Here is a 14260-nt window from a genome sequence, read left to right as displayed (position 1 = left end):
ATGGACTGGGAGAGACTTCTTGATCATCACAGCAGCGGTACCTTTGCACAGTGGTTTACACAGCTGCCTCACAGTGACAGGGACTCAGGTTCAATTCTAACCTTGGGTGACTGTCTGTGTGGAGTTTGCACTTTCTCCCCATGTCTGCGTGGGTTTCCTCCGGGTGCTCCAGTTTCCTCTCACAGTCCAAAGATGTGCAGGTTAAGTGGATTGGCCATGCTAAATTGGCCCTTAGTGTACAAAGATTAGATGGTGTCACGGGGATAGGGCGGGGAGTGCTCTTTCGGAGGGTTGGTGCAGGCTCGAAGGGCTGAGTGGCCTCCTTCTGCACTGTAGGGATTGTATGATTCTATGATCTGCGCCCAGGCCTCCTCTGGCCATTATCCTGCCTTTGCCAGCTTTCAATGGCACCTTCAACACTGAGCATTACAGCCACCATCCTGAGATTCTGAATGGTGCTATCAGTCCTTGAAATTTATATAATAAAATCACTGCCCTCCTGGGAGCTAAAGTAGGGCTGGCACAAAGGTGTCAGTGATGCAGCAGGTAATCCTCAACCATCAATACAGGTCCAGGGTAGATGTGGAGAAGTTGTATCCTGTTGTGGGAGAGTCTAGGACCAGAGGACATAATCTCAGAGTAAGGGTCGCCCATTTATGACAGAAAGGATGAGGAATTTCTTCTCTCAGGGGGCAGTGAATCTGCGGAATTCTTTACCACAGAGAGCTGTAGAGGCTAGGTCGTTAAGTATGTTCAAGGCTGGATGGACAGATTTGTAATTGGTAATGGAATCAAGGGTTATGGGGATAAGGCAGGAAAATGGAGTTGTGGATTATCACATCAGATTGGTCATTATCTCATTGAATGGCAGAACAGACTCGAATGGGCCGAATGGCCTACTTCTGCTCCCACGCTTATGGTCTTCTCTGCCTGTCCCAATCATTCCAGGGAAGTGAGGTAAAACTGGGCTTTTTCATAGAATCATAGATATCATAAAATCCCTACAGTGCAGAAGGAGGCCATTTGGCCCATCGAGTCTGCACCGACTCTTCGAAAGGGCATTCTACCCATGTCCACTCACTCGTCCACTCTACCTTATCTCCGCAACCCCATAACCTCACCTGCACATCTTTGGAAACTAAAGGGAAATTTGGCATGGCCAATCCACCTAACCGTACATCTTTGGACTGTGGTAGAAAACCGGAGCACCCGGAGGAAACCCACGCAAACATGGGGAGAACGTTCAGACTCCACACAGTCAGTCACCGAAGGCCGGAATTGAACCCCAGTCCCTGGCGCCGTGAGGCAGTAGTGTTAAGCACTGTGCTACAGTGCTGCCCAAATGGAAGCGTCTGACATGGGGCTTTATGTGCATTTGCTTGAAATATAGGCATGGTGGGGGGGGGGGTGGGGGGGGGGGGGGGGGGGGGGGGGGGGGGGGGGGGGGGGGGGGGGCTGTATAGTTCATGCTTAAATTACTATTTTCCTGTTAAAGATCAGAAATACTATCCAATAAAAGTTAATTTTTCTGCATTGGAATTCTCCAATATTAAAGCTTCTCTTGCTTTCATTTGCATTCTGGATTCTACTTTATGCTCCCCTTCTGAGGAAAATCCCCCTGCAATTCTTCAAGGGTTAATCTTTGCACACCACGTCCATACATACAAAAACACACTATCAAACAATTTACATATCAATACCATGCAGAGCCAACAATATTCAAAATGACCATCACACTTGCAGCTGTGCAGTCAGAGTCTATTCACTATCTGCCAACGATTAATTCCAAACAACAGAAAATGGTTTCATCCATCCGGGTTTCTCAGCACTTGATTGATTGGTACAAAAAGCTTTCTGACAAGTCAGTTAATTTATTTTCACTTTGTTGTTGTGGATAGGCTGGGGCCTTCGTGGTATACCTTACGACACCCATGCCACTCCAGATAAACAGCCCATGAGCTATATATTACGAGAACAGCCTAACTTAGAGAGGCTGTCCCCTGTCCCCCATCTTTCTCCTCTTGCATGTTTTCTGCCAAAGCAAATTATTCATGCTGGGATATGGTTTTGCAAATTCTGTCAGTCTTCCAATGCCTCGATCAAATGACCTTTATTAATGTGTGAACACGGACAGTGAGCATCAGTTAATTATTCAACCATGAGAGCTTCTAAACTAAATCAATGTTTCTCACCCTTAATATTCATGGGTTTCCAGCAGTGTTTGCTGGATATCTGCAGGAGCAAAAAGTGTGGCCAATTTTTATACTTCTGTGCACACTGGCACTCTGGCTAAGCATAATGCGGCTGTGACTGAATTTGTCTAAATGTGGCATGGAGATGGTCTTAATGGTTTCATGTTAAATGCACTGGGGCTAATAGGAAACCGAGGCTAACAATTCAACTAGGTCCATTAGTGGTCGCTGCTCAATTACCCCCCACTTGATTGATTGAAGCAGGAATACACAAAGTTCATGTTGTCTGATCATCCCAATGATTTTAGCGTGCAGCCTAATGTGAAATATGCTGCCGACTGCCCCCCTGAAAGGGGAGGGGCATTTATACTGTAGCAGCTGAAGCAAGTGTAGCAGAAAGTCTTTGAGGGCAGGGAGGAGACTGCAACAGGCCAGGGAGAGAGCTTCAGCTCTCCAATGTGATGCTGGGGCCTCAATCCAATAGACTTCAAGAGAAGATGTTTCCACAAGGGGGCAGGAGGTCTTCAAGGCGTGCTTGAGAAATGAATAGGAGCAGGTATTCAGTGTCTAGCTGAGGACATGCCTACACTTTCAGAAAAAATTCAATCATTTTGCACAATTGGTTGAGGTTAGTGAATGGCCTTTCAAAGGCCATCTCCCACCCACTGTACCATCAGCCCCTCATGCTACACAAACTCATTACACCTCCACCACTTACTCATCAGCAATCACGTCTCAGGCAGCCTCATACCTCTTACATCTCCCACATACTTCCAGCTGTTCAGCTATGGCAGGCATATCACCCAAACAATTGCAACATACTGATTGATATCCTTTCCTCTCCCTTGCAGGACAAGGTCACCAATAATTACAAGACACAGTAGATAACTGGCAGGTGATGGCGTGCCAGCACCTCTTGGTCCCTTTGGAGGTAATGGTGCTCCATATCCTGGGGCAGCAGTGACTGCTGAGATTGCTGAGAACAGTTCTGCATGATGGTTTTGTCCCTGTCTCACGCTCATTCTCAATTCCACTTCACCTTCATCTTGACATGAAGTCGAGCTGCAGATTGTGTGATCCTGGATCTCACCCCTGCACCCTTCACCCCAATCTTCTCCTTCTGAATTTTTGCTTTCTCATTCCCAAAGCCTGGCAACCTTACCATGTAGGGCATAAGCAAAGCAGATGACTGATCAAAAAGCACCGTCAATTGTTGTAACAGTTGCAGCCACCAGTTCAGTGACTCACACTGTGCAATACAGTTAATATAGGATTAGAATCTGTGTTTGATGGGATGCACATGGACTTTTGAGGAAGCATACCTTAAACTGCTGCCATCACTATCCACCAGGATCCCAGGTGTGAAGTATAATCTGTGTTTCTGAGATAAAATACAGAAGCAGTCCTGCAGGTCAGATGTGTCATAGCCTTTCAGTAATACTGGCCTGGATTCTCCGCCTCGCGGCGCTAGGAACGCAACCGCGATCGGGAGGAGAATGGGATGTCTGCCAAAAATCAAAGTTCACGTCTAACGATGGTGACTGGCAATATGGTTTGTGCCCTGCCCGGCGGCAGCAGGCTATACCTGCCCGGTTACTACAGGTACGTACAAATGGGGATGGGTTCCTTGGCTGCTGAGGGAGAGAGGAAGGTAAGCAGAGTTTGTAAAATTGGTAAAAATGTAGTGCTTGCTGGGGTGGCTGCCAGAGCCAGGGAGAATAGCGGGGAGCAACTTGCTGACCATATCAGTGGAATATGGGTGTCCCCCTCGGGATCGGGGTGGCTGGCACTGACCGCTATTGCTGTGATATTGTGTTTTAAAATTACTATGTGTACAATACAGACCCTGGTCTGCTCACTTCTTGCTGGACCTGATCACTGTGTCCTGTAATGTTCACTCAGTCACTGGTCATTTGGGTGCCCACCCAGCCCACCCCTCTGGAAACCTCAGACCCCCGCTGACCATCAGCGGGATGGGCGTGGCCAAGCTCAATCAGTGGCCCACCAGGTGCTGCCACTCCTCCGTTGCCCTCATCAGAAAACACAAGCCCCACTGCCGGCCGGGCCGGCTCAAGCCACCGGGCCCTTCGGTCTGTCGCACGGGGCGACCTGTGCTAGGGGGCGCCAGATCGGGTCCCGCGCATGCGCAGTTGGGCCGGTGCCAACCAGAGCATGCGCGGTGGCCGCCCTCCCCCAGGGCGGCCCCGCCCCCAGCTCGGTCCGCTCCCCCGCCCTTCCTGGGGTCTGCCCCCCTCGGGTCCGCCCCGCCCTCGGGTCCGCCCCCCCAGGCCCCCATTCCGGTCCGCCCCCCCTCGGGTCCGCCCCCTTCGGGTCCGCCCCCTCGGGTCCGCCCCCCGTCCCCCCCTCGGGTCCGCCCCCCCCTCGGGGCCGCCCCCCTTCGAGTCCCCCCCCGCCCCCTCCTCGGGTCCGCCCCCCCACCCCCTCCTCGGGTCCGCCCCCCCGCCCCTCCTCGGCCCGGCCCCCGCCCCTCCTCGGCCCCGCCCCTCCTCGGCCCGCCCCCCCATGGGCACAGAAGTTCAGCTTGCCCGGGGCGCCAGCAACCCTAGGGCCGGCGCTGACTGCAGGGGAAGCAGGGGAATAGCAGAGCTCACCCCAAACAAAGGACACAAGCACCGTGGCCTTTGGCACCCACCCTGGCACACTGCCCCTCTCAGGGCAGAGGTCTCACAAGTGACATTATCAGCTAGTCCCACTCACAGAACACCAGCTGCTTCAAGCCCTGCCTGCCCACAGCACCCCTGCTCCCATTCATACTGCCCCCAGATTGTCACAACCTGTGTGTCACCCCCAGGACCCACATCACACTGCAGCCACACTCCTTGTAGATGCGCACTTCTCTGTCTCACCCCCTTCTATAGGACCTTGCCACCACACAAGCCTCTAAGCATGGAGGTGATTGCTGGCACACCATGACTCCTCCACTGCACAATCAGGTGCCACCTGCAGGTGGGCAAAACACGTCCTACCCAATGAGGACACCCACAATAAACCCACTAGGGAAACAGGACAGGGGCGCAGAGGCCATCGCAGTGGTTGTTGGCAGCCACAGGTACCCTTTTTTTCCAGGGATGGACGGTGAGGACAGAGGCTCCCCGCTTCACAGGCGCAGTGTCACTCACTAATGGGGTCAGGGGTGCAGTGTGGAAGGCAACATATTGGGGGAAATGGCTAAGGAGTGGCGAGTGGGTTTGAGTGGTACATGTGGAGGTTGGAGCTGAAGTGCAACTCGGGGTCACCATGTAGCTTGTTGGTTCTGGTAGGACAAGGGAATACTCATCTACCTAACATGTCTTCTCTTTTATCCCCTTGCAGGAATGCAGTTCTGGTTCACCCGGCCGGAGTGCTAGCCATCTGTCTGGCTGCAGCCACAGATGTAGAGAGGCTGGGACACAGGGCCTGCTTGGGGAGAACCCTGCTCTCCTGGGACAGGAGGAGCCTGCCCCAGGAAAGCAGGGGCTTGCCGTCGTGGCTGGAGAAGCGGCCATCTAACAGGTGAGGAAGGAGGAGGTGTGAGGGAGGCACTGCAGCAAGCCACATTTATACCCTTTGTGTCTGTCATTCGAGGACCTGCGGACCACCTGTGCCGCCAGAGACTCCGCTTATCCCATGGGAGACCGTACGCCCATCTGTGCCAGATGGTGGCTCACCTGGAACTGCAGGGGAATGGAGGAGGCCACCTGCTCCGGTGACTGTCAAGGTGACGGTCGTCACTGAACGTCTTTGCCTCGGGGTCTTTTGCAGGCTCGAGCAGGGACTTGACTGGTATATCTCAGACTTCCATTCACCGGTGAGTCCACGCTGTCACAAATGCCCTATTTGCTCGGGCAGCAGACTGTATCACCTTCAGCCTGACCAAGCCTACCAGGATACATGGTCAGTGGGATTCAGCAGTCATCGCTGGCATGCTCCAGGTCCAGGGGTGATGAACAGGACACACGATCCCATACGGGCACTGGCTCATCATGGGGTCCTCTTCATAAATAGAAAGGGCTTCCACTCCCTGAATGTGCAGTTGGTGTGCGACAACCAGCTGCACATATCATGCATGCCTGCACCCGCTACCCGGAAAGCACCCATGACTCAACATCCTGACACACTCGTCGGTTCCCGGCACTTTGAGGTGGAGGTGAGGGATTGGCTGCTGGGTGACAAGGGTTACCCGACTGAGGTCATGGCTAACTGTCACCTGTCTGGAAGCCCAAAGACTGACAAAGGGAACTACGATAACGGACATCCATGCAGCAACCAGGAACGTCATTGAGCAGTGCATCGGATTCCTCAAGGTGTGCTTTCGATACCTGGACCGCTCTTGTGGGGGTGCTCCAAGATATCCCCAGGAGGGTCTCGAACATCGTGCTGGCCTGCTGTGTCCTGCATAACAGGTGCAGTCAGAGGGGGGACATGCAGGGGGAGGAGAAAGAACGGCAGGCCTCATCGACGAGGCCAGGTAGAACCTGGCGTGGAGCCCAGGATGGCATGGCAGGCACCCAACGTATGCTCCTGGGCCGCGCCACATGCAGGGGAAACTTAATCACCTCCTGATTTTCCATGCAAAGAGGCCTGGCCACTGGCAGCTCCACCACCCTGTCCCTCCTCTCCATACAGTCCCCACCAGCCCACCCCACCACCACCTTCCAAATGGTGACCCTTCCTCATAGCCGCTCACATCCTCTTCTGTTCGTACTGCATTGCCTCCATTCGACCACCCCAGCTCCCCATCCCCTCTTGAGAGTCCCACCAGCATCACTACAGGGTGTTGGCTCTGGGCAGGCAGTATCAGCTTGCCTTGTCCATGGGATGGACGATGATGGCAACTCGCTGCGAGATGAGCTCTCGTGCTCCTCATCGTTTTCATTCAGTCTGACTCCAGCACATGAGAATCACATTCCATGTCCTGCCCAGGTGATCCCCGCATGTGTGCTGGCCATTCCAGGGGGACCACTCGATTGTCCTGGGCCCTGCCCCAAGCAATCGTCCAGCACCCACACCCCACACCACTGACCTTCACCCGCCCGCCACCCACCCTGCAAACCTTCTTCACCCAACCAGCCTGTCCCTCACACCCTCCATCCAGAAGATTGAGGCTGTTTGAAGTTTTGGTGTTTCATAGTGATTATTTACAGTATTGTGCCCTACCTGTAAACAAGGTGCTGCACCCGCGCTAACTTTACTGGTGTCTACGTTCCTTATTTTAGGTGGCTTACCGCTCCTTTGAGGAGCACATCAGACATGGAGGCAACCTGCTACATTTTCCTGCCCTGTGACCTGAGGTGTCTTTGACTGAAATCTTCTGAGGGCCTGAACCTGGATGGGCCCGGCCCACTTTCGGATGTTGATGCTCTAGCCTCAAACAGGTTCTCGATGGAGAAACCAGCTTCAGCCATGGAGCACTGGACCTCAGCAAACGAGACATGTCCATCACTACCTCGGTCATGTCCCTCTGGCACCGTGCCAGGTCAGTCAGTGCCCGACCAATACTCTTGACCGCCCTCAGCCATGACCCTTTGTGACTGGGTCATGTTTCTGGAGTGCCACAGCACTGTCCATGTGGGCCGGTACATATCTACTTGTGACTGGGCTCCCCTGTTCCTGAGCATCAGCCATCGACTGTCCACAGTGTCCTAAGCTTTGGATGTCTTGATCCATGGTTGTGACCTATTGACCCCAGCTTCCACCACGTACACCACCATTCAGTGTTGGCCTGGGCACTATGCATTGTCGGGCACCAATTCCTGTGCCTGGAGGTGGTTTGCAGTCACTGGAATGTTGCTGACATTTTCCTCCTGTAGATCCTGGCTCTGCGCCTGCTATTCCACCAGTGGATGGGATCATACTTTCCAGAAGCGTGATAAGCTGTCTGGATCACCAGTTGGTTCCTGGGATCAGGCAGCCCTCTGACTGTCCACTCCCTTGGGTGTCCCTACCTCCACCTGATGTTCTGCAGCATGTGTGATGTGTACACCAGAAGGTGACTCAGGAGCCTCTTCACTAAAATGCTCCACCGAGGTGATAGTCTCTGCGATGGTGGAGGGTGCAGGTGAATGTGGTGCTGAGAAGTCTGTCTTCTCCGGGCATGTGTGCTGGGGGTGTGACCAGGACAGTGCAGTCCACACGGGCCAGCTTCTTCTGCTGTGATCCTGTAAGACAAAAGACAATACACAAGGTGAGGTCTCGGGAAGGAGTTGTCTGGGGGACAGGAGTGACTCACTTGGTATAGGGACATCAATTTGCATTAGGGGCTCATTTGGTAGTCCCATTCCGACCTCCACCTGGGAAGTAGCCCTTTCCTCCACCTTCCTGGCTAGCTCCATCGCCCTCTGCTCAGTGCGGTTGAGAGCCCTGAGGTCCGGCCTGCGTCCTCCGGTCTTCTCCAGCTCCCTTTTGGGCCGTCTTTTCCTCGGGGTTATGGCGAGATGCATGGAGGCGAGTTATACAGGGGGTCTGTAGCTAGTGACTAGTGTGTGCAAGGCACCTGGCCAAAGAGGACAAATACAGGTGTTGGACTTTGGTGCAGGTTGGGATGTGAGGGAGACACAGGCAGTTGGGTTTTGATTGGCCTCTAGGGGTGGGGGAGGGGGGGTGCCACGGGTGATGAGGAGTGAGGGACAGGAGTGATGCCAGGAGTACAGAGGTGGTGACTCACCCGAATTGACCTAAGGGGGTTGTTCACCTTTTTGCGACACTGCAAGCCAGTCCGGCTGGTGAAGCCCACACGACACACCGCCTCTGCCACCTTTGCCCAGGTCCCGTTGGCCTCCTGCCCACCCTGGAAAAGACGGACTACAACCTCACCTCCACGGTACCCAGCATCCGGCTGAGCCCCCTGTCTGTGAATCTTGGTGCTGCTCTTCACAGGGCCATCTTCTTGGCTGGAATCAAATGGTGTGGACAATGGAGTGCTTATAAGCAGCTCCAGCTTGACAAGCTCCCCAGTGCCATTTCCGGATCCAGTGAATCTACGCCTGCAGCAATGAGAATTGCTCTAGATTTACGTTGGCAGAGTTACGTTAGCACACCTTGAATTATTCTGGAACTATCCCCCCAACGCGAACGGGAACCGCAGTCCTGGCGTCAACACTTTGGGGCTAATTCTCCAGCCGGAGGATCTTCTTCCCGTCGGCAGTGCACCTCTGGCTGCAGGTTTCCTATCAGCATGGGGTGGCCGCAATGGGAAACCCCATTGGCCGGTAGGCAGAAACAGAGACTACCACTGCACGGTGACAGCGCGCCGTCAAGGAACACGCTGCTAGGGAGGCAGAGAATTCACCCCTTAGTCTCTCAAACGGAAAATTTCACCATTTCCCATGGGATCACAAAATCTAACTCAGTTTACGATTCACAGCAATGTTGGGGTGAATTTCTCCGTCTCCCCAGCGGACGTGATGACGTTGGCAGCGGGAGCTTTATTCTGCTGCAGGCCAATGGGATTTCCCATGTCACCACCCACGCCACCGGGAAGGAACATGCAGGTGGTGAAGGTGCGTTGCCAGCAGAATGGAGAATCTCTCCGGCGGAGAATGCACCCATAGTATCTATGAGATCCCTCACTCTGATGAAATTATAAAACTTCTCCTCACTCTGATCACGTGCCTCACACTTTCTCATAATATTCTATAATTGTGTCTGATTTACTGCTCTGAATATTCTACATCAGCATCCACTTGACAATCAACTCGAAAGTCAGCTGGACAACAAAGAAAAAACAACACTGGCATTCATTTGTCTGATGCAATGTCAAAGTTCACCCTTTGGTAGCAAATCTGACAATACACCAAGAAACCAGTCAGTAAAGATTAAATGCTCCTGCTGCTTGTATTTCTATTGGTTGAAACTATTACTCAGATGCAACCTTGCAAGTTCTCATCAATGGCAGAAAGTCAGAAACCTCATATATTGGACGGGTTCTTGGGTGGCTGACGCCAAAATCGGGAAATGCGATTGGGCGGAGAATCAGTTCCAACGCTGAAATCGTTGCCAAATCGCAATTCTCCGTCACCTCAACAGCGGCGTCAATGCAGTCTGCGATGCATGTACATCATAGGCCCGACCCAATATTCTCCGGAGCCTCCGTGTTTTTTCGCTTCCAATGGGCGGGGTACCTGACGGCGCGGTTCACTTGTGCTTTTAAAAACTGTGAAACCGGCATCATGACTGCTGAGGGAGGAGAGGAGGTAGGACACAGAGAGGCGCAACCGTGGGCTGCCAGGACGGACACTGGTTTGGCTGGCTGGGATGAGCCGGTGTCAACAATTAGTCCAGGAGCGGAGCATCACGTCTGATTATTTTCTATATTCTTTTGGTTGCTGAAACAGTCACTGTAAAATTTGCTCTGTCAAATCTAATGGGACAAAGCATGGGGTGCCAATTTTTACTTTTATATTTCCCTCACTTATTGAAGAAAAGTTTGAAATATATTAGCCAGATCATCAATCTGGCCATAGAGGCTTGAAGACCTCCTGTGGGATTCTCCATCGGCAGGGTCCTCCGCCCCGGGCTTTTCCCGACGGCATGGGGTGGCCCACAATGGGGAACCCCACCCATTGGTTTCTTCCGGGTGCTCCGGTATCATCCCACACGTCCCGAAAGATGTGTTGTTAGGTGAATTGGACATTCTGATTTCTCCCTCCGTGTACCCGAACAGGCGCCGGAGTGTGGCGACTAGGGGCTTTTCACAGTAATTTCATTGCAGCGTTAATGTAATCCTACTTGTGACAATAAAGGTTATTATTATTATTCCTGTTGTTAAAGGGCACCCCTGATGCCATGGTGCTTGCAGGGAGACATGGGTGCTAGCGATGGCCCCCTAGACTTGGGGCATCCTGGTTATGCCGGCGAATCCTGCAGTCTGGGCACCTTTTTGGGTGTATTCGAGGGGAACGATGGCATTCGAAAGGAGCGGACCTAGGAAAGCTCTTGAGGCTTGGAGGAATACTCCTGCTTCTCAAACCCACAAGGAAAACTAAAATTTAATTTTTGTAACTTACTTTGCCGGCCTTTAAGAGATGGGGCTCCAAGGAACTCTGCCCCAAACAAAATCCCTTTTCCCTCTAGGCTAGCTCCTTTTACGAGCATAATTCATGCTGTCATGCTGAGCAAATTTAAATGGACATGAACCTGAAAAGCTGGTGCCTTGTATCAGGCAAGTATCAAAATTGCCTTGCCCAATTCGTGGCTGCTTTGAACGCTAATTGAAAATCTCCCCTATATCATCTGGTTGAAATGTGTTGCATCTGAATAAGCTTTTCGAAGGATTTATGTGTTTCTATTTATTTCCATATGCTTGCCATATGGAGAAAGCTGAGCCACGATTCTACAAGCATCTGGTCAGCACCGTTGCCACTTTCTGCACGAGCAAAATCCTCGCGTATTAGACTAAGTCTGATGAAGAGTTTTATTTTTCTGCAAATCACATTGGTGTTTTGTGTGTGGGCGTGAATGAGTATTTGGGGGATGGGAAAGGAAATTTATCAAGCGATATAGAGGCAGCTTGAAAAAAAACTACATGTTGAGACCAGCACACAGAGACAAATCAAGGGAAGCAGAAACAGGATAAACCCCACACACCAAAACAAATTCAAACGAGGAAAAAAAAACTCCCATAAAGAACAGGAAAAAGAGAGATCACACACGATTATAATGCTCCTTAATGGGCTGTTCAATTTAGTTTGCTAAATTATAATCAGGTAATTAGGTAAAACTGGATTCCCAGAATTTGACATTTTTCCCTATTTATATCACAACAGGAAGATGCTTTTTAATATAATCAGAGTGCAAAATCTAAAGCCTTCCCATGTGTAATATTTTAAATGTAATTGCTGACCGTTCTTAATGATCAAAGGAAGTTGGAAGATATGCTGAGAATAATCTACCCAAATGGGAACAGAGTCCCGTAGCGAGCGTGTTTAGCCGGGTGTTTCCCGACGCTCGGAGTGTCGAGACCACCACGCTATTGAACGCCCATACGGGCAGATACAGGGCCTCAGCAGGGAACGCCCCGATGAGGCTGCTCATAGTCTCGTTTCCTGCACTGAGAGCATCGTTTACTGATCTCTCCTGGTCTCTCGACCTCCCATCGTGACCCCTGAACCTCCCAAAGCCCCTACTCACCTATACGGGCATCTTCAGGCTCCCTTGTACCCTCCTGCACCCACACAGAGCACCCAAGGCTCGATCTGCAGTGCAGGAAAAATGCCGGTGTTGCACCTTGAACTGCCAGCCTGGCTCCCTGACAGTGCCCTTTCCAGCTGCCACGTGCCACCCAGGCACCTTGGCAGTCCCAGGGTATCACCCAACCCAGAGGGTAAGCACCTGGGGGCCTCTGATCCCCTGGGAGGCCCATGAGTGCCGTTCCATCTGATCCCCATTTGTGGGGCCCAGCACTGAACAATGCTCGCCTGAGATCTCAAAGGTGAGGGGGTTAGATCCAGCCTTGGGTAGATTGTGGGAATGCATATTAGAGTGAGACCAGCTGTCTCACTCTCATACGCAGATTTGCTAAAACATGATCCTGCCCACAATGGGCGGGATTCACAATACGTCTCGCGAGATCGCGTTAGATCCCATCTCACAAGGCATGGTGAACCTCCCCAATGGAAACCCTCCCAGCGAGCACTGCCAGGGGCATTACCAGGGTACCACTAATGCATGACCCTCTTACCCTTGGGGGCTGTATCTACCTGTGCAGCCCAGCAAGAATCGTTCGTCAGGTCCCTGTTTTAAGCCGTGGGTGGGGTTTAATCCCTACATGGCAGGATAATACAGCGGGGTGGCCCGCTAATGACATTCAAAGGTATGGTAATGGGTTCCCGATCTTTCACAGTGGAAACCCCATTATATGATTGCCCGGGATGGGGACTACCCCAACAGGAAATCCTTCCCACTTAAATGCCGTTTAGGGACTCCTGTTGGATTCTACACCCCCTCCAACATTCTTTGCTGCCAAAAACAGGGGCAGAAAATTCTCCCAAAGTGTTTATTGTTTACACATAGCTATGTACATATACAGGGGTATAAGCTATGAATTAACTCCATGCTTGCTTCTGCACTGGCCTCTATTCAATCCACAACTGACTCTCGTCTCCCATCATGTGTATGATGGCAGTACTGTTTCCCAGTCCCACATTAACCCTTACTATGCCAGATATCCTTATACTATACCTCCCCAAGTCTTACCCAATCGTGCTACCGCTTCTCACCATTCAAGTCTCTGGGCTCATAAATTCCGACAGTCTGATGGTTTTGACAATCTTCCAGGTCTCGTTGTGGGTCACATTCGGAGGATGTGGTCGGCTCTGTTGATTTTGAGCAACTACTTGCTGACTGGACTTTGAGTTATATCTGTGTTTCTGGCACTGGTTGTCTTCTTCTGATACCCTTTTTTCTGCCCAGGAGTGACCTTCTCTTTGTCAACTCCCCATCTGCTTACCTCGAGGGCCACCATTCTTTCCAGAGGAGTTGTAATGAACTCCAATTAGCTTTATGGTTGGCCAATTGGAGTATGAGCTCCCTCCACTGATAGCTCATTGATGGGGCCATATAAGCACCTGTGTAGCTTTGTGAGACAGTCTAAGTTGACTGGACTGCTAGCAGCACTGTTGTAGCTGCTCCCTGTAATATCGTTATTGCAAATAAATATTGGGTGGTGACGGAACTCCTGCCTCCGTGGATTACTACAGTGAGTATTCACTCCATTCATTCTGGTATGCTCTTGTGTTTTTTTTCTGTGTGGTTGTGTCGTGATTCTTGTGGGATTTGAAAGTGTCTCTTTATCATGGCACTGAGGGCCCGGGTTTGATCCCCACCCTGGGTCACTGTCCGTGTGGAAGTTTGCGCATCTCCATGTCTGTGGTGGGTCACACCCCACAACCCAAAGTGTGCAGGTAGATGGACTGGCCATGCTAAATTGCCCCTGTGCAGGTTTTAAAGATGGTGCCAGCAGGGTAACATCCTTTTTCAAAGATTCCTCTCGTGCTTGTCAAGCTTTGGCAGGCTCCCGATTGCGATGATAGACTGAACCGCTTTGTATTAATTTGCAGCGATTTACTCAA

Source organism: Scyliorhinus canicula, chromosome 10 (assembly GCF_902713615.1).
Source record: "Scyliorhinus canicula chromosome 10, sScyCan1.1, whole genome shotgun sequence".
Taxonomy (NCBI): domain Eukaryota; kingdom Metazoa; phylum Chordata; class Chondrichthyes; order Carcharhiniformes; family Scyliorhinidae; genus Scyliorhinus; species Scyliorhinus canicula.
Note: the sequence above shows the minus strand (reverse complement) of the source record.